We start from the raw sequence: 22205 nt of genomic DNA, 5'->3' as shown, positions 1-22205 counted from the left end.
CTATGCTCTGAGTTGTTGGGAAAATTGACCTTCTTCTGTGTATTAACAAACCTGACACGCAGTGCATGGGTTTATGAAAAGAAAAAAGACCAACCTATTATGCAAGTAAATATCATTCAAATAGCATAGGCATGCGTGAGACATTAAAAGGAGTTTGTTTTGGGGGCGAAAAAAGAAGATGCCTTCAAACACTTATCTCTGCTTGGTTTTAAGGTGTAAAAAGATGGTTCCTGCATCCAAGAGATTTACCATACACCGTTCTTCCAAGGTTCTCACAATATCACTGAAAAGATTTGCAGATTTCACAGGTGGAAAGATCAACAAGGTATATTTACCACTGTAATGCAACTATATCATTGTGTAATGGGACATCCCCCAAAGCTGAAAGTTGTTAATATTTTCAGACAATAACTGTAGACTAACGACTATGGCTTATTCTTTCTCTTAATATCAATAAAGTTCCCGCTTGACAAGAAGCATATGCTTTCCTCTGAGAAGGCTGATTCATCAGGAAACAGTTCTCTGCAACTTCTAGTCTTAACCGTTGTTTATGGGAAGACTTATTTGTAGTGAATCAAGAAATATATTCGAGAAATATATTCTAGAAATCAATTCTAGTCTGTGTTTTTTGGAAGTGTTTTTCTCTGGCTAGTCCACGAAGTACTCTGGGATAATTTTTCTATCTTCTTGATGTCTCTTTAGGAGGTGAAATATCCGGAGTATTTGGACCTGAGAGCCTACATGTCGCAGTCAATGGGAGAACCACTGCTCTATGCCTTATACGCGGTGCTGGTACATCACGGTGTCAGCTGTCACTCAGGACACTATATATGCTATGTAAAGGTAGAAGTCAACAGCATTTCTAACAGGGTAAAGGTTGTGCTGGCAAACCAGTTAAAGCATGACTAGCAGCTACTGTTTCTAGGGAAAAAGATTTCATTATATTTTTATTTGACACATGTGTATTTTGTTCCTATCCGTGATTTCAACTGGAAAACGTGCAATTCACCTAAAGAAATCATTGTCTTTATTTGCAGGCTGGTAATGGACTTTGGTATCAGATGAATGATGCTAAAGTAGTGCATACTGACATTAAAAGAGTTCTTGGTCAGCAAGCTTACATACTTTTTTATATCAGGTAATAACAAATCTTAAAATGTGTTCAGAAGAGATTTACTTTCCTGTTATTGATATTTTTCTGTTTTGCAAGTGTTTTTCTTGCTGTCCCGGGAGAAGATTATTATTTGTCTAATTCAGTTCTGTCTAACCTGAAATTCTCTGTGTCGTTTATTATCTTTTGTTGCTTGGCCTTAAACTGCAGCACTTGTGTAAATTGCTATCTATGTGTTATCTGTAGCTGGCTACTTTAGAGAAGGAGAGAAATGAAGGTCATCTGTGGTGTAAGAATGAATTATTGCTCTGCAAGTGATAGTCTTAGTAGGAAGACTGTTCTCTACTTTTCAGTCTGTAGTCTTGGCGAAGCCTTCTGTAGAGAAGGCTTCCATATCGTATGAGCTGTTCCTCTAAAATGATAGGATGGGATTTAATCCAAGAGTAGGCTGAAAGAAAAACTAAACTACGATCACTGCTCTTTTCTGAAGGCGCTATGATTTGACACTTGGAGAACGTGCGTTTTACTTGCCAGCACCATCTTATCCCTGTTCATTCCCTCCTGGTCAGCAGGGGGCTAATAGTAAGCAGGCTGGATTTCTGGGACCACGACTTCTTCCTCATATGATTAAGGTAATTCAGGGAAGCGGGAGGGCAGATAACGGCACCAAACTGCTAGTGGGTTTGGGGTTTGGTGTGGGGTTTTTTGTTTGGTTTTAAGCATCTTTTTAGGTGTTAAGACCATTTGTAGAAACACTCAGTAGGAGAGTTTTGTGTTTCAAAATGTTACATGCAGTGTTTGCGTTAATCCATCTTGCAATTTCTTCTTTTTAAATACAGAATTCAAGCCGTTTAAATGGAAATGGATCCATAAAAGAGGACACAAAGACCACTGGTGTCACCCTAAAAAGGCCATCTTCAGCACCACCAATGGCCTGTGTTCAAAACCAGGCAATTACCAGGCCTTCAATGACTGATACGTCAAGAAAACAGAAGATCACCATCAGTATTCACAATAAATTGCCTGCTCGTCAGACTGTGTCACAGCCTGACTTTCTTAGCAGTGCTGTGGAGGATGAAGATCTCTACCAGGCTGTTCCTTCATCCACAATTACAAATTCGGTAATGCAAATGAAGCAAATGCAAACAAACAAAAAAGTTTCTGATGAAATTTTTGTGGAGCCAACAGTGAATGAAAATCCTAAACTCAGCTCTGATAACACAGTCCCTTATGGTGCAGAATCTTCAGGAAAATCTGAGGAGGAGTCAAAGGGCTTATTTCAAAGGAATTTGAAATGCAATGCAATGTCCTCTAATGGAATTTTGGTTGGAAAGGTAGTCCGTACATTGCAGCATTCCGATTCTTCCTGTCAGAATGCTGACAAAGGAAGATCCCAGCATGAGCTGCCAAAAACAGATTCACTAAATGGTGCTATTAGGTTAGTTACTGAATCTAAAGAAAACGGACTGAAACTTGATGATTCCACTTGCCGAGTTGAACCTGTTAAACCTTCTGAGATGTTCTTTTCTAAAACAAATGGATTGCTTGAAACATAGATTTGCTCCATCGAGAATTTCTCACCTACGATGTATTCGGGAGTGTTTATTGTGTTCCTAATTCAGGTGAAATACTGAGAAAACACAGCACACATGTGATCGTAAGGCTTTGTGGTATTATCCCCTTAGAATTTGCAGACCTGAGCTTACATTAGAACTTGTCAACTTAAGCTCAGCTGAGATAAAAATTCCTAAGTTTCCTAAAGTAGATTTTGGGGGGTGAGTTGGGGTTACCTTTGAAGTGTAGATAATGCATACAACTCACAGCGGTCTTGCTTACCATTTAATGGAGACATTCTGACAAGACTAGTCCTCAGTACTACTACAAATAGTATTTTTTTGTCTGCTGACTTGTGCGTTTTAATTGCAGATGCCTGGAGCTATGCCTTCAGTCAATCGAGAAGTCATCACGGAGTCCTTCAGAGCCAGCCAGCTGAACAGCTTGTCAGAGGAAATGAGGTAAAATGAGCACAGTCTGATTAAGACAAGACTTTATGGAAGTTCGTTACAGTTTTATCTGTCTACTAATAGTATTTAATGGAAGGATTTAAATTAGTACAATTCCATACTGTGTGTCCAGTGTCACGAACAGAACTAATGATCAGCACTGAGCATATCACTCTGATGCAGGTTGGTGCCTCAAGGAGAACTTGTGTTCCTTTATAGAATGTTTTTCCATTTTTCTCCACTGTCTGGAGAAACACTGGCTGTTTCCCGCTCGCCCCTATGCCTTTTTTCTCAGAGCAGCAGGTGGAAGGAGACAGATGCGTTTGCTTTTTTAGTGCAATGGCTTCAGAAGCAAGAGGGGAAAAAGCACTTTCTCTGGGAGCTGAAGAAGGTGTCCTAATCACAGGAGAGGTTTCTAAATGGCATATCTTTGCGAGGGTTCCTGTAGTCCGGAGGTTTTTGTTTGTTTGCTCGACGTTGGAAGGTTTTACTCTTAATATTCACATCCTTCAGCAGAAGTGAGAAATGGGTTTTTATTTTATGCAGTGTTGCGGAACCTCCGAAATCTCCTGGGAATGATGAATACCTCGCCCAGTACCAATGTGATGACGGTGGAGACAAGGAGAAAGCAAGAAGATCAAAAGAACGTGACCTCATTTCAAAAGAAAATGTTTTGTCCAGCAAAGAGTCTTCTGAGCCTGGTGAGAAATTGCGGCAAACTTCCTCTCTCAAGTCTGACACTGAATGTAGCTCTAACAATCTTTCCTCCTTAGCTATTGCAGATAGACGCCAAGATACAAAGGACAAGACTAAAACCACTGAGAAAAAGCATTACCGAAGCAAGAGGGAACATGCTCCTAGTGAAGAGAAGGAGAGTCAAAAAGCAGGTCCTTCCAGCAAGAGGAGGTGTTCTCAGAGCGTGGAATTTGTTGAGCAAAAGAGTCACAAGCAGGAGTACTGGGAGGGAAGCAGGTACAGATCTTTCCCTCGTGAAAGAAACAGCCCTGAGAATGGCAGAAGAGCAGTCAAATATTCAAAGTACAGATCTGGCAGCGGAGGAAGATCAGAACAAGGTAGCAATAGGTACTACCGATCCAAAGGGGAAAGAAGTTGGAGCAGAGAAAGATACTATCGAGACGAAGCACGGAGATGGGAAAGATGTGGCTATTACAAGGATTACTATTCACCTCATGCGACAGGAGACAGTAGAGAGAGAAAGTTCTCTCACGGCGATTCAGCCTTTGACAGATCGACTGCAACTTACTACAGCAGGTCACATAAGCATTATCATTACAAAAGCGGATGGCCTCACGGTTCCCTCTTGAGAGAGGAAGATGTACGTCGCTTTAGCACACCCCGAGCAGACTTGCATCGTTGCTCGGTACCTCAGCAACATTCCAGAAGACATTCTCGTGAAAGACATGCGCTTCCACCTGTGTCAGCTCATTTGGAGAACTGTCGCCAGAAAAATGAAACAGAAGGAAACAGAAAAAGAAAATATACCCGTGCAGAAGGTAGTGAAAGTGAAATAGAAAGGAAAGACAGAAAGATAGAAAAGGAGCTTGTAGGTGGTGAAAAAAATGCAAAAATATCACAAGTTCTGGAAGAAAAAGAAGTCTAAGGATAAAGATGGAGAGAAGGATTCCAAGTAAGCAAGGATTCCAGCATACTCCGCATTTTTTATCCTAATTCTTTTCTGGGTGCTTCTCATGTCTTCCTTTTTTTTTTTTTTTTTTTTTTTTTTTTTTCTGGTAGTTTTTAAATTATTTAGATAGCACCAGCTGGCTGGGGATCATATTGTTAGGTTGATCAGTGAAGAGAAGGAAGAATCCCATCCTCCAGATGGCTCTTCATGTGAATAATGCAGAAGTGAGAGCAGTAAACAACCTTACAAGGAAGGGAAGACTTCCAGTGCAGGCGAAAGCAAGAAATACTGCTCCATCGCATCCAACGACTATACTAAAGGTAAGCGGCCGCAGCGTGTGTGAGGAATTCCTTTTATATTAATCTCGAGATTATTTCAAACAGTCTTGAAGTGCTTGATGACTTAACAGTCTGCAGATTTATTATCAAATCAAAAAAAAACCCCACTTGGTAGACTATTTTTTTCCCAGTTTTGAATGGCCACTAGGAAAGAAGGCCTGAAATAAAGAGGTTAAAGGCAAATGGTTTTCATTTGGTTTGATGATGAAGTGGCAAACAAGAGGAAGAGTTGCAAGCTCCCTTCTTAAATTCATTCCAGCCAAGTAGGAAAAGTAAATGTGGACAGCTGTATCTTGGCAAAGAAGATAGTAGGGAGCAAGGAGGTTCAGCAGTCAAGATGGAAGGTGATGCCATGAGGCTTAGAGGCTAGTAATGTTCTAATGAACATGGCCAAGTCTTGCGCTGGGCAGCCTGCTTGGGTCCAAAGCCTGCAGTCCTCCCCAAGATGTCGGCGAGGGGCTGGTGAGCCGTTGGGACGGAACCCCCGTTGCCCGGGTTCCCCAAGCAACCGCCCCACTCTCCAGCCACCATGGCAGGTCCAGCAGCCGGCTCCCGCTCCTCCCGGGGCTGCGGCCCTGCTGGCGAGCCCAGCGCCCCAGAGCTCAGCCCAGCGGCCTTTTTCCCACAGAGGGTTTCCCCAGACGGCTTCCGCGGCTTGCGCAGACGCAAAACTCCCCCTTCGTCGTCCCAGCCGTGCCGCCAACGGTGGCTGCCTGGCTGCTGCCCTCCCTCCCCGGAGCGACGGCGCTGCCCTTGCAGCCCCCGCAGGTACCCACCCTCCCCTCCGCGCTGCCCCAGGCCACCGTCTGGCACGTGGTGCCGGGGGTCCAGGGGCAGGTGCTGCAGCTCCCCGCCGGGGTGCAGCTGCCACCTGGGGGGCACCTCCCAGCCCAGGGGCACCACCTGCAGCTTGGGCAGCTCCCCGCCGGGGGGCAGCTCCCTGCTGTGGGGCAGCTCCCCGCCGTGGGGCACCAGCTGCAGCTGGTGCAGCTCCCCGCTGTGGGGCAAAACCTGCAGCTGGTGCAGCTCCCAAGCATGGGGCACCAGCTGCAGCTGGTGCAGCTCCCCGCCGGGGGGCAGCTCCCCCACACCGCTCCTCCCTGTGCCCCCGTCCATCAGTGGGGACAGCCCATGGTGACGGGGACACTGGTACCCCACCATGCGCTGGGGCTGGGGCCCAGGGCCGTGCTCCATGGGGAGCTCCTGCACCCCGCAGGCACCTGCCTGTTGCAGGCCCCCGCCCAGCGCAACCCCCCGCCACCCCTCGTCCCGGGGCCTCCGCTGCGGGGGCAGGCGCTCCCCACGCCCCGCACCCTGAGCAGCAGCCGGGGGCAGCTGCCGGAGCCCTGCTTGCACGCCGTGGGGCTCAGCGAGGACCAGGGGCCCCCGCTGCCCGGCCCCACTGCCCCCAAGCCTGCCCAGGCTCCAAGGACCGCCAGCACCCAGACGGCGACGCCTGACGGTGAGTTTGGGGCTGGCACAGCCGGCCGCTGGGCGCCCCACACCCAGGGGCCATGGGAAAGCTGACATCGCCCGTCTTGGGGGATTTTCTTGCTTCGTCCTCAGCGGCGACAGCCCCGCAGGTGCCTGAGGAGCCCCCGCAGCTGCCCGAGCTGGGCCCTGATGCCTTTGCCGAGGCCTTTCCAGAGCTGGCAGGGGACAGCCAGCAGCTGCAGCACATGCAGGACGAGCTCCTGGCCGACCTGGACATCCCCATCCCCGGCATGGAGGAGCTGCTCAGCTGGCTCGATGCCGTGGAGCCCCAGGACGCCTTCCCCGATTTGCCCAGCAGTCCTGCCCTCAGCCGCTTCCTCTCGCAGCTGCCCGACCTCTGCGAGGACATCGAGGAGCCGAGCACGCAGGGACTGGAAGCCACAGGAGCCCTCGGTGAGGTCCCCTCAACCCCTGGGCTGCGCCCCGAGAAGCTTGAGGGTGGGCTGTCGCTGCAGTCCCCCGTCGTGCCAGCAGTGAGCCCCCCGCTCAGCCCTGCAGCCAGTCCCCTGCCCAGTGCGCTTAGGAGCCCCCTACCCAGTCCACCCCTGAGTCCCCCCAGGAGCCTCCCTGACACCCAGCTCCTCAGTGCCCTTAGTAGACCCCTGCCCCAACCCCCCCAGCGTTCCCTCAAGACCCGCCCCAACCCCAAGGTCCCCAGTGCCCTTAGTAAACCCCAGCCCAAATCCCCCCCGAGTTCTCCCAAGAAACGCCCCAACCCCAAGGGTCGCAGTGCCCTTAGTAGACCCCAGCCCAAATCCCCCCCGAGTTCTCCCAAGAAACGCCCCAACCCCAAGGTCCCCAGTGCCCTTAGTAGACCCCAGCCCAAATCCCCCCCGAGTTCCCCCAAGAAACGCCCCAACCCCAAGGGCCGCACTGACCATAGGAGACCCCTGCCCAAACGCCCCCTGGGTCCCCTCAAGAGCCCCCCGCCTGCCCCTGCGTCCACCGGCACCAAGCGGGGGGCCAAGCGCCCTGCGCCCAGCAGCACCCCCGGGACAGCGCAGAGCTGCCAGCACAGGAGGCCGACGACAGAGAACCCCCCCGGCAAGGAGAGGAAGACGCTGCTGGGCCAGGCTGGCCAAGGCCGCAAGAGACCGTGCCAGGGGAAGACGGGTGGCAGCAGCACGGTGGCTGGCAGCAGCAGGGAAGCAGGCAGCAGCGGGCAGCAGCTGGCGATCAACAGCACCACGGCACCCAGCAAGAGAGCGCGAAGCCCGGGGGCTGCAGGGGGGCAAGGAGCAGCGGCGCCACCTCCCCGCAGAGCGCGGCTGCTGCCGGAGACTCCGAGTGGGGAGCCCCGTGCCGTGCGGCCCCAGGACAGGCTCTGTCCCCAGGCCAGCGGGGCCAGGACGCTGCAGCGCCAGCAGCCGGGGACAAAGACCCCCAGCGAGACTTTGCAGCCGCTGGGGGCCAGGGCCAAGGCGCTGGGGCCAGCGTGCCAGCTGGCCTGTGTGCAGCCGCAGCCCACCTCCAGCAGCCCCAGCAGCATGCCCAGCGCCCCGCCGACAGTGCCAGGCTCCAGCTACCCGTGACCGACCTCGGGCTTCTCCTCGACGGCCCCCGCAGCACCCAGGCAGGCACAGAGACCTCTGCAGGCACTTGCTCCAGCTTCAGCCATGCTCCTCAGCCCTTGCCCCTCTCGCTTGCCCTCTCCCCTCTCTCGTGCTGGAGCTAGGGGATGGGCTTGCCACTCACAGGGATGGCAACAGCGCCAATGGCAAATGCGCGCGCGCCTCACCCAGGAAGGTGGCAATGGCAAGCTGGGGAGATGCTGGCAGCAGCTGGGCTGGGAAAGCTTGGCCATGGCAACTGCTGCTTGGGACATCAAAGGGCTGAGAGACAAGACTTGCTTCTTCTTTCGGGGCATTGCTCTTCTTTCCTGCCTTCTGGATTAAATTCCTCTCCTTAGGTGGTCACTCAGCAAGGCCTCTGCCTGCAGCTCTTCTTGCACTGGCATGCCAAGGGGATAAGAACTGGGAGGTCTTTGGGATAGCAAATGATCAGTGGGATGGGAAGTGAGGATGGGAATAGCAATTCATTGGAATGGGAAAAATGGGTTTTACTTGTATTAAATTTAAATTTTTTAATTTTCATTTAATTTATTGGTTTTCTTATTTATTTAATTAAATCCACTTTATTGACTGTGTTGTACAGTATGGCATTGTTTTATTATTATAAAATTATAAGTATTTAATAGTATTAAATATTTTTATATATTAATATATTATAAACTATAAGTGTCATTATTTATTATTTTGTTGGTTTTTATTCCTTTTCTACCCTATTAAACTCTCTTTGTCACAACGCACTGGTTTGGACTTTATTTTTCCTTCCGAGTCATTCTGGATTCACTCCGGATGGGGGGACACTAGCGAAGGCCTGTGTGCTTCAGATCCAAGGTCACCTTTGCCCTCAACTCAAGATACATATTTGCATCTGTTGTTGTGAAACAAAATTAACAATAGGAATGATAAAGTTACCTACTTGCTAGCAGCAGCTCTACATTTGCTGGGGTCTGCTCTGTGCATTTTGAAGACCATTCCATGCTCTTCAGCCCCTTCAGGAGGAAATGTATGGTTCTAGGAAAATGCGCCTTGACCTGATGCAAAGCTGTGACGCAGCCTGCAGCTGCTGCAAGCCCTGGCATTTTACCTGCAGCCCCTCCAACAACTCTGATGTTCCCTGCATCGACTTCAACCACTGCGGCAGGACCTGAGGCCCCTCAAAGACTTGTCACACACCCTGCAGCCCCTCCAGCCCCTGGCATGTTCCCTGCAGCCCCTCCAAGCCTGGCACAGGCCCTACAGCTGGCTCCGGGGACGACCCCGTTGCTGTCTCAGGCACCAATACACACAAGGGGAAGGAATGCATGCAGAAGTCATCTCGTTTCAGAAGGGCAGAAAGTCCTCCCAAGAAGGGGAAGGAGCAAGAGGAAGGCGAGGCAGCCTACCCCAAGGTAGGGCCATCCCAGGGCACAGGAGGCTGTTGGAAAGGAGATTAGATAGAAAAGCAGCTGGAAGCAGGTGATCCCCATCCCTGGGCGAGCTGCGAGCCATGGGACAAGATTGCAGCTATCCTCCAGGCGAGCACATTGTCAGCTGGCTGCTGCACTGCTGGGATAGCAGCTGCGGGAGCCTGGCAGCAGAGGGCAGGGAAGCCAAGCAGCTGGGATCCTTCTCTGGGGAAGGGGACACTGAGAAAGCGCTTGCAAACGGCACAAGCCCTCAGCCTCTGGAGGCGTGAAGGAAAGGGATCCCTTCTGGGAAGATGCTGTGGGCTTGCTGAGGCTCGAAGAACAGACGGTGCTGGCTGCTACCAGCGTGCTGCAGCAGCGGCAAGACAGAGCCGTGGTGGTTTTCCTCAGCTGGGCAGCTGAGCTCCAGCACAAGCGCTCTCTCCCTGCCCCTCCTCCAACGCCAAGGGGAGAAAAGAGGCTGGCAAGGGCTCAAGGGCTGCCAGAAGGACAGGGAGATCACTCCACAAGGAGCGTCACGGGCAAAGCAGGCTCAGCACAGCCTGTTCCAGTCCAGCCCGGGGCCTGCTCCTGCGGGGGCTCTCCACAGGCCGCGGCCTCCTCCAGGCCACAGCCACCTGCTCCACCGGGGGCTCCTCCAGCCACAGGGGGGCTGCAGCGTGGAGATCTGCTCCACGGGGGACCCATGGGCTGCAGGGGGACAGCCTGCTCCACCAGGGGCCTCTCCCTGCACAGGCCGCAGGGGAACTGCTGCTGGGAGCCTGGAGCACCTCCTGCCTCCTGCTGCACGGACCTTGGGGGCTGCACAGAGCTTTCTCACTCCTCCCTGAGCCACACGCTGCTGGGCAGCAGCTTTTGTTCCCTTTCTTAGATGGGTTCTCCCCCAGGCGCAAACATCATCCTTTTGCTCTGCGTTCTAGGCAGCAGCTGGTGGGTCCCTCCTGGAAGGAGCCTCCCGGAAGCGGCCCTGAGCTCCCATGGGGCAGCTGCTGCATTCTCCTCACAGAGGACACCCCTGCAGCCCCCCGCTCCCACAGCCTGGCCACGCAAACCCAAGCCAAGACACCGAGCGAGCCTCCCTGATTGCCAGCCAGCAGCTGGCTCAGCCTGGGACCCCAGGCCAGTGCCCACAAGACTCTCCTGGGCCTTGAAAAGCAAGCCTTGTGGGGACGGAGCACCCACAAAGAATGGACTCACACAACAGGACTCCTTGCCAACACTGCCTCACAGACACCTGGGCCTTGAGCGGGTAGCTCACCTTGAGCGAGCTCATTTCCTTCCCAGTAGCTGAAATGTGCCCTTTCGGGGGCATTTGGGGGCTACAGTGTGCTGCTGAGAGGGATGTTGGAGCTCCTGCAGGGCAGTGCTTCCACTAAGGTAAGGCCTTTTCTGCATCTTCTACTGCCCTGCAAGCAAGGATGCTTGGGGCACACAAGACCTTGGGGGCTGCACAGAGCTTTCTCACTCCTCCCTGAGCCAGACGCTGCTGGGCAGCAGCTTTTGTTCCCTTTCTTAGATGCAAGATCTTCTTAAATTCAGTCCAGCCTAGTAGGAAAAGTAAATGTGGACAGCTGTATCTTGGCAAAGATAGTAGGGATCAAGGAGGTTCAGCAGTCAAGATGGAAGGTGATGCCATGAGGCTTACAGGCTAGTAATGTTCTAGTGAAACCCAGCCTTCCTAAAGAAACCTGCCTGACTACTTGATGTGAATAACAGACTCTGTTCAGCTCTTTCCTAACATAGAAACGGTGCTGACTGCTTCTTCAGAGTAACAGAAGTTCGTGATACTACTGAAATAGTTGCGGTTCAGATGTAGATCTGATTTCTCCTAAGCACACTGAATTCACAACTGTTGATCCTCCAGAGGAGGCTTTGCAATTAAACACCTGGAGAATAGGTAAATTTCCCGCTGTTGTTCTCCTCTCCTCTTGTTTTGTTTTGTTTTGTTTTGTTCCTAGTAGCATAGGCTTAAGACTCTGAAGAAACAGGCTGCTTTTTTTTAATTCCAGCACTGGCTGTTCCTCCTGAGCCCCGCCTTCTATTTTTGCAGTCATAGGATATGTGAATGTAAATTCGTGGAGAGAGGTAGAAAACTGTTTCAACTGGTGTTTTTTCGGCTATGTGGGGAGAACAAATCGAGTGGCTTTGAATATTCTGGCTCTTATTCAGAGCAGCATGTGGAGGGAGACAGATGCGTTTGCTTTTTTAGTGCAATGGCTTCAGAAGCAAGAGGGGAAAAAGCACTTTCTCTGGGAGCTGAAGAAGGTGTCCTAATCACAGGAGAGGTTTCTAAATGGCATATCTTTGCGAGGGTTCCTGTAGTCCGGAGGTATTTGTTTGTTTGCTCGACGTTGGAAGGTTTTACTCTTAATATTCACGTCCTTCAGCAGAAGTGAGAAATGTGATTTTATTTTGTGCAGTGTCGTGGACCCTCCGAAATCTCCTGGGAACGATGAATACCTCGCCCAGTACCAATGTGATGACGGTGGAGACAAGGAGAAACCAAGAAGATCAAAAGAACGTGACCTCATTTCAAAAGAAACCGTTTTGTACGGCAAAGAGTCTTGTGAGCCTGGTGAGAAATTGCGGCATACTTCCTCTCTCGAGTCTGACACTGAATGTAGCTCTAAAAACCTTTCCTCCTCAGCTGTTACAGAGAGATGCCAAGATACAAAGGACGAGACTAAAACCACTGAGAAAGAGCATTACCAAAGCAAGAGGGAGCATGCTCCTAGTGAAGAGAAGGAGAGTCAAAAAGCAGGTCCTTCCAGCAAGAGAAGGATAAAGTGGAATACAAAGAATACAAACTTGAACTCCTGATTGCCTTCATGCTGAACTCTGTGCTGTTCTTGTCCTAATCTTGGTCTCTCCATACATAATATGGTTTAAATCCAAATAGAATCGTGCGATGAGGAAGATCTCACTGCAACAAATTCAACATCTAAAATCAAAGTTGACATTTTCCGTGATTTTCTTCCTGAGCAGAAGTGTGCGGTACTCCTTTTATATTAACGTAGAGATTATTTCAAACAGTCTTGAAGTGCTTGATGACTTAACAGTCTGCAGATTTATTATCAAATCAAAAAAACCCCGACTTGGTAGACTATTTTTTTCCCAGTTTTGAATGACCACTAGGAAGAAGGTTATTCCGGCATCAAGAAAGTCATGTGGAATGTAACAAAATTTACTGAACCAGTAAGTAAAACTTATATTTTTCTATTAGTTCCATTGTTTCAACTCTTCTGACCCTTCTGGACGGCATAGATAACAGAGGGGAGATCGTGGTAATCGGAGCTACTAACAGACTGGATTCTATAGATCCTGCTTTACGAAGACCAGGACGCTTTGGCAGACACTTCCTCTTCAACTTGCCAGATAAAGAGGTGAGAACTTAAATTCAATGTTAGTGCTACCATGGCAAAGTCCAACTTTATAGGAAAAAAAAAAAATGACAACTTGAACAAAAGAGTGATACGTGGAGACACTGCGTTGTTCCATGGAGGACAAATCTGGTACTGGATATATATGGTCAGGATGATACCACCAAGTAGTTAGTTCTATAATCAAACCTTTCATTCCCCAAGTTGTACCTGTTTGCTTAATTATTTAGTCGACTTGGGTGTTTTCATCATGAAGTTGTGTTTTTGGTCTCAATCCTTCGCTTATGAATGAATAGGGGACGTGTTTGCATTTGATTGTGCCCCTGCTCAGTGGTAGTAGTTTGAGTCATAATTCTTTTCTTCTTTATAGTAATTGTAGCAATTGGAAGCATTGTGCCAGAAGTGCTTTCTGTGAATTTACTGACTGGAAAGCAAATGTGATGAAGTAATGAGACTGTCCCAATGAAAGCTTGCTAAGTTTTAGAGAAGTTTTTTGGACAGCAAAGAAATGTTTCTGGATAAATTTTTCATTACAGTATTTTCCTCTGCGTCCTTAGGTCTCGTAGTTTGGAAACTTGTTATTGAAGCTATAAATGCCTTTTTCTTCACTGTAGGTTCCTAGAAAAAGTTCAGTATAACAAATAAGAACTATTCAATTTCCTGGTTGACAATGCAGAGTGTATATTAAATAACTGTAAAATACTTGAAAGTTGAGCAAGTAAGAAAAGTGTATTAGTAGATGAGGAGTTTTGAGGGAGGACTGTTTTTGTTTGTTTGTTTGTTTGCCTTTTGGTTTGTTTGTTTCTTGTTGATATTTTTAAGGAAAACTTGGGACAAGCTAAAATGCAATGATTTTGCTTCCAGGCTAGAAAAGAAATTGTCAAGATTCATACTCGTGACTGGACCCCTCAGCCACCGGACATGTTGCTTGATGAACTAGCTGAGAAATGCATTGGTAAGACTGAAACAGAAACGGATTCTTGCTTGTGACCAAGTTGTAAAGAACCTTAGCTTGTACCAGGCAGTACACATGCTCTTGTGCCTTGTTGCACAACTAGTCAACGAGGCAGCTGGCACGCCTTCATAGCAATCAGAGTGAGATGCTTTCATCTATTTACTCTTTGTTGTCGTTCCTCTTGTTGTCTGAGAACATTAAATGGTTCTGGGGCATCTTCCTCAAGAGTATAGTTTTTGATGAGGAGTCTGCTTCAGCTGCATAAGTGCAGGATATCAGGCAGTGAGCAACATGAAACATCCTTGCAGAGCGGTAGCACTTTGAATTCCCTGTTAAGCTGTTTGGTTTTGGCATTACAAATTCTTTAAATGTTGCATGTTTTAAACCTGGGCCTTCACTGATGTAACGTTTGATTTTTGTTTGTTAGGAGACTGTGGTGCAGATATCAAATCTTTATGTACTGAAGCTGCGCTGTGCTCTCTACGCCGATGCTATCCTCAGATTTATGCAAGTAGGGAGAAGTTGCTACTAGACGTTAATTCTATTAAAATAAAAGCAAAGGACTTTTTCATGGCTATGAAGAAGGTTGTTCCAGCTTCAAACAGGATCAAGGCTTCACCCATACAAGCACTATCACCCATTTTCAAGCCACTTTTTCAAAGATCAGTAGAGAATATTTTACAAGTTGTGCAGAAGATCTTCCCGCATGCAAAGCTTGCACTAAAGGAGGACCGACAGCAAGGTATAACCACAGCATCCACTTCTTTATAATTCTGCTAAAGCAAAAACTTGTGGTTTGTGCAATCAACTTATAGCTTTCAGACATAATGGTGGTAGAATTTTATTATTTGCATGTGCATGTCTTTTTTTTGGGCAAGTCTGGAATACAACACATAGGTTTTATTGTGGATTCGAAACTGAAATGCCAAATGGAAGCTCTGAATGACTCAATACACAGTAAAGGACGATGCGTTCTCTACTGAAGCATCCTGCTTCTGAGGGCAGCTAAGATAATTAGCATTTGTAGAGGTTGACTTGAGGTTTGAAGTATAAGGCACCTATTTTTCTTTAAAAAATCAAAACTCAGATCTTTGGAGGGAAAGCATTTCTAGGTCAATGTTTCTAATTCCTTTCTGAAGAATGTCAGAACCAGGATACAAGTATAACTGGTCTAAGCTAAATATTGTTTTAGCTATCATCATTTTTAACCAGTCTCCTAATTTAAATGTTTGTGGATCGTACTATACACGTGAGATCAATTAGCATTGATACTTACTAGATGAATGGAATTCTGTGGCCATCACATCCTTTATCCCCGTGCTTTCATTGTGGGAACCTCCTCCAGAAAGAAATGGTCTTGTTTGTTTTGTTTTTTTTTTTTTTTAGCTATTTAGCAACTGCAGAAATTGTTCGTAATCTCCTTTATTCTAAGGGGGAGAAAAAAATCACCAAGAGTAGCGTACCTTACACGTACACATCAGTGGGATTTAGTACAGCTTTGTAGGGCCTTGTGCCATCTCCTTAGATCTGTGGTGGGATGAACTCTAGGAAATAACTTTCAGTGTGTGCTCTCAAATGAAGAAAGGGTTTTGGCACTGATTTAGAAGCTGTATTAATGGAAGAGAAAGAGACAAAGGCTATTCAGGAAAGTTAACAAACCTCTTTTGCCTTTCAGAGCATTTCAATCCTATTTTACAAGATGATATGTTTGACAGTGATGACGATGCATGCTTGGTTTCTGGAGATGAATTAAAAGATGGAATGCCTGACGGACCAGAGAAAAAACGCCTCTGTTTCAGCAGGTAAAGAAAGATAGATCCCTGTTACGTTTAAATTCTCAGGTCTGCTGAGTCTTTGTGAACAGTTCCAGCTGTTAAAAGTGCGAGGGGTGGTAGAGGAAGGGGCAACATCAAGTTTGTGTGTTGAAGGGGTGCTTGGTATTCACAAGAAGAAAGGGTGGAGGGACTAAAGTTATAATGAAGTTGCTCTGAATGACCAAATTGAAAAGCCCAGGCTTCTCTTCGTAAGCCAAAGTGATCCGTAGACTACCAGAACACGTTGACTTAATCCATGGCATTCTTTGAAAGACTCAAGACCACATAAATGTGCTGTCTGTCCTTTTAGCTAAAAATACCCCAACTTTGTGGGTTTGTGTTGCCACCTTTTGCCCTTCTGTTTTCCAGGATTGTTAAACCAGTAGTGAATTATGTAGCAGAAAGAAAACTGAGAAATGGCTTGTTAAAACACCTTGAGAAAAAATTGAATGGTGTCTTTATTTGTTAAGCCACCAAGTTGTGTTAATCTTGTGATATTTTAGTATGGAAGTCATGCAAGCCCACAGTTGGAAAGTTAGATCATGTTGTCACAGCTGGATCAGTTATTTTTCTCCGTTTCTATTGCTGTGCTGTCCAGAAGATTTTCTGTGCTTTAGAGCAAGGCTAAGTCTCTAGCATCTTTGATTTAAGCCAGCAAAGGTACAGCCTGATTGTAGCGGGGAAACAAATGCTCCTCACCAATTAATTTTTAAATAAAAATAAATTTAAAATAAAGTAAATAATAAATATATAATAAATAATAAATTTATAATAAAGTAAAGCAAGATTGCAGGGATATTAATTTGCAGTCTTGGTTTAGTAAAGAATAGGAAACACAAGGGAAGAAGGTGAAACAATTGGAATGAGTGAATAACTTAACTGGAAATCTTACATGTATTTAATGTACCGCTGCCATCTGGATTATTTGGGGAGGGAAAAGAAAGTCTATAGGAAAATTACTTGGAACATCTGTGTGTCTATTCAGCACCTCATTTATAAGCTTGTTTTCTTAACTCTTGTTCTAGGAGTGCTTTCTGCGAACCAACATCATGCCAGCCCCGTCTGCTAATAGTAGGAAAAGAAGGGTACGGCCAGGTTTCTTACGTGGCACCTGTGGTGTTGCACGTTTTGGAGAAGTTTCCTGTTCACACCCTGGACCTTTCTGTTCTGCTTACAAACGTTGCATCGCCAGAAGAAATCTGCGGACAGGTACCTTTTTTTCTTTTTCTTCTCATCGGATTCACTGACTGTATGTAAAGGATCAATCGAGTTGCAAATAAAGTGAGCAAAATTAATTGGTAATGGAGGTGGCCTTGTTTTAATGTGCTGGGATGTTTGCTTCTGTCTGAAAATTCCCTTTTCTTTTAGACAGCACCACAAACAATCTGGATGTTGTACATGTCAACATTTTCCATACCCAATTTTACAGTGAGGCTGTTGCTAGCAGCTCAGGAAGCTGGGCGGTGTTGCTAATAAACATCTCTTTGTGGAAAGAAATGCTGCTCATGTCACTGGGATCCAGAAAGTAGTTCTCATTGCCTCCTAGGACTGTGTGCTCCCAGTAGATGGCTCTGTATCAGACTGCATGTTGGCTACTTTTTGTAGGCTTCTTCTAAATTATATTAGTAAGGCAACCGAGGTTTGGGGCTTCTGTTTATTTTGTTTTCGCACGGACATACACAACTTGTGCTGTTGCAGTATGTGCACTAAAAGCATTAACATTCAGAAAACACTTCATTTGCACGGTGATGTGGTTTTAACTAGAAAAAATGAACAGATTTGGTGTTTTTACTTTTAGGCAGGAAATCCATTTTCTTGTTTGGCATCACTACCTTAAAATATTTTTACCTTTAGTGGAAATGTTTGAGAGCCATACAAGTAAGGACAGACATGTTACACGACTGAATACTGATGTGTCCCTTAAGAGGGACATTTCCTTTCTTTGTTATGCGATGATTGTGGCTGTGGCCATATAGCTACGGTGTCTAGCCACCGCCTGAATATATCCTTCCCATCTTCTGACTAGAGTTCTCCGAATACTGATAATCTGAAAGGGTGCACAGAGAAATTCCTTATGTGAAAGGATGCTTGCCACTCTGTTCACGTAGTTTCATTTCACGGGGCAGTCAGATGGCTATGTAGCTATGTATTAAGAGGTTCTTGTACGTGTTTTAGTTTTCTTACGCAAGCTTTCCTTTTCACTAGCTGATCCGAAATGCTCAGAAGACAGCACCAAGCACAATTTATGTCCCAGATATCCATTTGTGGTGGGACAACGCTGGACCTGTCTTGAAACTTACTTTTCTAACTCTACTACGTAACATTCCAGCATTTTTGCCAGTTTTGCTGCTTGCTCCGTCTGATGTACGTCACTCAGATCTCCCAGAAGAGGTATTTGTCAATACTTTCCTTACTATTTCTTCAGTGTCTTGTAATTTATGAATGCTTTCAGCATCAAAATGCTGTGCTTTCTTAAATGCATGCTGTTATTACTCAGGCACCCTAACAAATCACTTAAAATTTGCTTAGAGAAAAAGAATACTGTGAAAGCATCTGCTTAAGGTTTTTTCTGAGTCAAGCAAGTGACTTTCACCCCCTTCTCACACATGCAAAGAATAAATTAATACAATAATTCTGCTGGCTACAAAGTGGTTCAGTCAAGAATATGCAGTGCTTGAAATGACAAGAGGATGTTTTTACTGAAGAGATTTCTTCTGACTGTCTGCCATTCCATGCTATGTTGGGTAAACTGCTAATAATGCAATTTAGTAGAGAATTGAAACACTTTGATTAAAAAATAAATAAATAAATCATTTTCTTTCTTCATATAGGCCAAAGCTTTCCAAGCTGGAAAGCTGAGTTCCAATTTCTGCTATAGTAACTTTGGAATCGAATTCTAGTTGTAATCCTAAATAAACTGTAGTAAAAGTACGTGCAGAACTTCATTGACTTCTGAGAGTTTACATTAAGGGAAGGTGCCCAAAACAGGACCACGCTGTTGTCATTCTGATGATTTGGTCTCAGTCATTGGGGGAAGAGAACGGGTCTTACCTAGACGTGTTTATTACGTGCTTGAATTCCCACAGAAGTTTTTGTACAGGCTGTAAATTCCTTCTAAAATAAGTAGTGAAATTCCTCACCTACCTTTTAATACTAGAACTTGAAAATGGAGGAAGACGTAGAGGTACTAGCTACTTCAGACACCTTTTGGTAGAGAAATAAAAACTCAGCAAAAAGCCCTCACTTGTCTGCTGAAGCCTGTCTCTTCCCTCGATAGCCATAAAGGTTCTAAGTAAAGGCTGCAGCAAGGCAAGTAAATACAAAGGAAGCGCTGTTGGATGTGGTGAAAGCCATTACTTTACCAGTGTAGCGTACAATCCCTTCAGCGAGCTTTAATTCTACAGGTGATTCTTAAAGGTGATATTTGAATTTGCCGTGCCAGCCTGTGAAAATGTAGCCTTTTAAGGCCAGGATGATAACTTTTTTCAGTTTGTGTTCTTCAGGTTATTCTTAATTTGAAAAGGTACTCGTCTTTTTGGAATCGAAGATGAGTTTTTGTGGCCTTAAATCTGAAATGTCTCTCCTCCTTCTGCTTTAGATGCAAAAATGATTTAATACGGAATTTGGAGAAGTGTGCAATATTGAGTTGCCTGGTAGGGCAGAGAGAGCAGCCTTTTTTTGAGGACCTAATTCTAAATGAAGTGGCTAAGCCTCCTGTAAAGAAAAGAGGTGAGGAGGATATGAGAAGTACATCTAAAACTTTCCTATCGAAGTTACTAGCTCGTTGGTCTTTGCTTTGGTGGTCATTTTCTGTCAGTAATTTGTCGTATGCTTGTATTTGAGTACTGTAAATTGGCCAATTTTTCCTGATGAATTGAAGTTGATTGGACATTGGAAGTCGTGCCTGTAGCACCACCAGCTGAGCCTCAGAAGCCACAAGAGGAAGAAGTAGGGATGCTGGAGGAGGAAGAGGAGGATACCTTGCGTGACCTTTGAATTTTCTTGAAGGACGTTACTCGCAGACTTGCCACTGACAGACGTTTCAGGGAATTTGCAAAGCCCGTTTACAGAAGGTAAAGTAGTGCTGATCTGTGTGTGTCCGTAACTTCTCAGTGTTCGTATTTCTCAGCGTTTTGGGGAAGGTTCAACTTTGTTTTTAGGGCTGCACTGTAAGGATTTTGCAAGAAGCAGAGGCACTGCTATTACTTTTGCTGACTCTCAAATGTCTCTTATGGAATTATTCACTGAAAGCCCTGGTTTCATTCTAAAAAGCCAATCCAAATGCCAACACAGTTTGCTCGTGAAAAGGCTTTGATTAGGGTTAGGGTTAGGGTTAGGGTTAGGGTTAGGGTTAGGGTTAGGGTTAGGGTTAGGGTTAGGGTTACGACTTTAGGGTTAGGGTTAGGGTTAGGGTTACGACTTTAGGGTTAGGGTTAGGGTTAGGGTTAGGGTTAGGGTTAGGGTTAGGGTTAGGGTTAGGGTTAGGGTTAGGGGTTAGGGTTAGGGTTAGGGTTAGGGTTAGGGTTAGGGTTAGGGTTAGGGTTAGGGTTAGGGTTAGGGTTAGGGTTAGGGTTAGGGTTAGGGTTAGGGTCGTTAGGGTAAGGGTTAGGGTTAGGGTTAGGGTTTAGGGTTAGGGTTAGGGTTAGGGTTAGGGTTAGGGTTAGGGTTAGGGTTAGGGTTAGGGTTAGGGTTAGGGTTAGGGTTAGAGGGTTAGGGTTAGGGTTAGGGTTAGGGTTAGGGTTAGGGTTAGGGTTAGGGTTAGGGTTAGGGTTAGGGTTAGGGTAGGCATTAGGGTTAGGGTTAGGGTTAGGTTAGGGTTAGGGTTAGGGTTAGGGTTAGGGTTAGGGTTAGGGTTAGGGTTAGGGTTAGGGTTAGGGTTAGGGTTAGGGTTAGGGTTAGGGTTAGAGGGTTAGGGTTAGGGTTAGGGTTAGGGTTAGGGTTAGGGTTAGGGTTAGGGTTAGGGTTAGGGTTAGGGTTAGGGTTAGAGGGTTAGGGTTAGGGTTAGGGTTAGGGTTAGGGTTAGGGTTAGGGTTAGGGTTAGGGTTAGGGTTACGACTTTAGGGTTAGGGTTAGGGTTAGGGTTAGGGTTAGGGTTAGGGTTAGGGTTAGGGTTAGGGTTAGGGTTAGGGGTTAGGGTTAGGGTTAGGTTTAGGGTTAGGTTTAGGGTTAGGGTTAGGGTTAGGGTTAGGGTTAGGGTTAGGGTTAGGGTTAGGGTTAGGGTTAGGGTTAGGGTTAGGGTTAGGGTCGTTAGGGTTAGGGTTAGGGTTAGGGTTAGGGTTTAGGGTTAGGGTTAGGGTTAGGGTTAGGGTTAGGGTTAGGGTTAGGGTTAGGGTTAGGGTTAGAGGGTTAGGGTTAGGGTTAGGGTTAGGGTTAGGGTTAGGGTTAGGGTTAGGGTTAGGGTTAGGGTTAGGGTTAGGGTTAGGGTTAGGGTTAGGGTTAGGGTAGGCATTAGGGTTAGGGTTAGGGTTAGGTTAGGGTTAGGGTTAGGGTTAGGGTTAGGGTTAGGGTTAGGGTTAGGGTAGGGTTAGGGTTAGGGTTAGGGTTAGGGTTAGGGTTAGGGTTAGGGTTAGGGTTAGGGTTAGGGTTAGGGTTAGAGGGTTAGGGTTAGGGTTAGGGTTAGGGTTAGGGTTAGGGTTAGGGTTAGGGTTAGAGGGTTAGGGTTAGGGTTAGGGTTAGGGTTAGGGTTAGGGTTAGGGTTAGAGGGTTAGGGTTAGGGTTAGGGTTAGGGTTAGGGTTAGGGTTAGGGTTAGGGTTAGGGTTAGGGTTAGGGTTAGGGTTATGGTAAGAGGGTTAGGGTTAGGGTTAGGGTTAGGGTTAGGGTTAGGGTTAGGGTTAGGGTTAGGGTTAGGGTTAGGGTTAGGGTTAGGGTTAGGGTTAGGGTTAGGGTTAGGGTTAGGGTTAGGGTAAGGGTTAGGGTTAGGGTTAGGGTAAGGGTTAGGGTAAGGGTTAGGGTTAGGGTAAGGGTTAGGGTTAGGGTAAGGGTTAGGGTTAGGGTTAGGGTTAGGGTTAGGGTAAGGGTTAGGGTTAGGGTAAGGGTAAGGGTTAGGGTTAGGGTAAGGGTTAGGGTTAGGGTTAGGGTTAGGGTTAGGGTTAGGGTTAGCTTCAGGTTTAATTGCTAATATTTCTAAATTTAGGGCAGCATAAAATCCATCTGAGGCTCCAAAGATTTTCCCTGTAATCTGTAGAACCTGAGTTTGAATCTAGCCCAAGAGAGCATGACAGCAAATAAATACCATCTGATCTCCACAGAAATCTGACAAGAGTTCAACTGTTTTCCACCTTGCTACAAGTATATCAGAGTTGATTTCCCAATGCAATGCTGTAGGGGAAAAAAGTCAATTAAAATGCAACTGTCCCAATTTCAGGGAAAGTCACTGATCAGCAGGAATCACTATACATGTGGTTATTATATGTTTCTTCCTTTCTCTTTTGCATTAAACAGGCCAGTATGATGTTCTTGTGCTGCCTTGCTTCATGACTCATGTAACAGC

Source organism: Aythya marila (genome assembly GCF_965140915.1).
Source record: "Aythya marila genome assembly, contig: HAP1_HAP1_SCAFFOLD_167, whole genome shotgun sequence".
NCBI classification, from domain to species: domain Eukaryota; kingdom Metazoa; phylum Chordata; class Aves; order Anseriformes; family Anatidae; genus Aythya; species Aythya marila.
The sequence above is the reverse complement of the archived record's forward strand: the minus strand, read 5'-3'. Positions refer to the sequence as shown.